The following is a 2,040-nucleotide window of genomic DNA, read 5'->3' on the forward strand; positions in this document are numbered from 1 at the left end:
CTCTTCCAGTCCAGCTCTCTGCTGTGGTCCGGGAAGGCAATGGAGGATGGTCCAAGTGCTTGGGCCCTGCACCCGCATGGGAGACCAGAAGGAAGCACCTGGCTCCTGCCTTCAGATCGGCGCAGCGCGCCAGCAGTAGCAGCCATTGGGGGGTGAACCAACGGAAATGGAAGACCTTTCTCTCTGTCTCTCTCTCTCTCTCTCACTGTCTAACTCTGCCTGTAAAAAAAAAAAAAGAGAAAGAAAGAAAGAAAAAAAAGAAAAAGAAAAAAAGAAAAAAAAACAGATTGGTGCAGCTCCAGCCATTGCAGCCAATTGGGAGAGAATCAGTGGATGGAAGACCTTTCTGTCTTTCTATACCTCTCCTTCTCTCTCTGTGAAAACTCTGACTTTCAAATAAATAAATCTTTAGAAAAAAAAGAAATATGCCTTGTTTCTGAGTTCTCCATTAAAAACAGACTGGTTTTCTGATTTTCTCATCTAGTACTTTATAAAATCTAAACCAGTAAAGAATGGCTTCCAGGTAACCACATTTGAACTTTTTAACATCATCAATATCATCAAACTTTGAGGCTTCTCGATCATTTACGTTGATAGCAATTAATTTCTAAGCCATTTCACCCTCATCAATCAGAGCCAAAATTCCAAGAATCTTCACATGAATAACCTTTGAGCCTATTTCACAAACATCAATAGGATCATTATCTCCACAGCAGTTTGTGCTTGTCTCTGTTTGATGGGGATCTTCCCAAGTCTGAGAGAGAGCATCAGAATTCCATATATAACCCTGGTGAGGCAAGATATTTGCCACACAGCATACACGCTTTACATCTTGTTTAATGGGATCCAATGGCTCCTTGGTGAGAATCCTCACGTTAGCATTTGTCCACAGAGGTACCTGTACAACCATGTTAAACAAATTTGCATATTCATCCTGTTGTGCTCTCTTTGTAGGAATGCCATTTCCTTCTCTAGAGTCCCCTTTCAGAGGAATATCATTAAAAGGGGAAATGTAATGACCAGCTACATTCTTGAAGGAGAGGCGGTAATTCTCAGAATGGTGCTGGCCCTACTCTTCAATGTGGTACAGGGCTATGGTGCACAGGGTCCTGCTCCTTGTTGTCACTCCTGCTGGCAGGCGGGCAGCGACAGTATTATTGTCTTTTAACTTCATTTAAAGTGTCTTTTCTCAAACACAAGTTCTAATTTTATGTAGTCCAATTTATTAATTTTTTTATTATGTGTTCATTTCTGGTTCCATACTCTAAAAATATTCTCCTAGCTCCTAAAAAAAAACAAATTCAGAAATTTTATTTTCACATGTAGGTCTTCGAACTACCCAAATCATATTTTGTATGTTGCATAAAGTCAGATGAGGAAGATAAAATGGGTAAAAATCATTAGTCCTCTGTAGTACTTGTCAAAGATGAGATAGAAGAGGTACAGGCTACACACCTTACCTTTGGATGGAATGTCTGATTAACCTTGCTAAGTCATGCCTTCAAATTGTGTTGACAGTATCACCTGTGTTAGGGTCTAAAAAAAAGCCCACCGCCCAAGGAATGACTCCAAGAGACTTTTTCTCTCATGCAACCAGCAAAGGGTTAAATTTATTGATCCAACATGTTGGGGCCCTCTGACAAGGACAGAGGAGCAGTGAGGAACTACAGCATAGGGTTTATAAAGGCAAAAACCACAAAATCGGGAGGGGGGAGAGAATACACGGTTGCTAAGCGGTTGCTAAAATCTTACAATCAGCAATTATGATTTTAAGACATAGACAAATCACATCTTCATTATTAGCCCAGGTAACCCAGGTGCAACCTTTTTACTTTTAAGCTTGAGCAATCATGCTAGGGGGTTTTTGTGCATTGCCAAGGGTGATGTAGTGCACTGCTATTGTCTGACTATTTGAGATCATAGTTTCAGACCAGAGTCTCACGGGGGGGGGGGGGTGCTTTCTCAGAATGCAGTCTCAAGTGCTCCAAAATGGAGTCCCTACTGTCAAGGTGCTACTTTACTCTGTCTTATTTTCACAGC

At 41.1% G+C, this 2,040-nt stretch overlaps 1 pseudogene; it reads right to left on the minus strand.

Annotated features, from left to right (window-relative positions):
* Positions 1–408: 408 nt before the first annotated feature.
* Positions 409–1,174, minus strand: LOC100339646 (inorganic pyrophosphatase 2, mitochondrial pseudogene; annotated as a pseudogene).
* Positions 1,175–2,040: the final 866 nt, after the last annotated feature.

The sequence above is a fragment of the Oryctolagus cuniculus genome, chromosome 10 (assembly GCF_051225735.1).
Source record: "Oryctolagus cuniculus isolate XC-2025 breed Fujian yellow rabbit chromosome 10, ASM5122573v1, whole genome shotgun sequence".
In the NCBI taxonomy this organism is placed as follows: Eukaryota; Metazoa; Chordata; class Mammalia; order Lagomorpha; family Leporidae; genus Oryctolagus; species Oryctolagus cuniculus.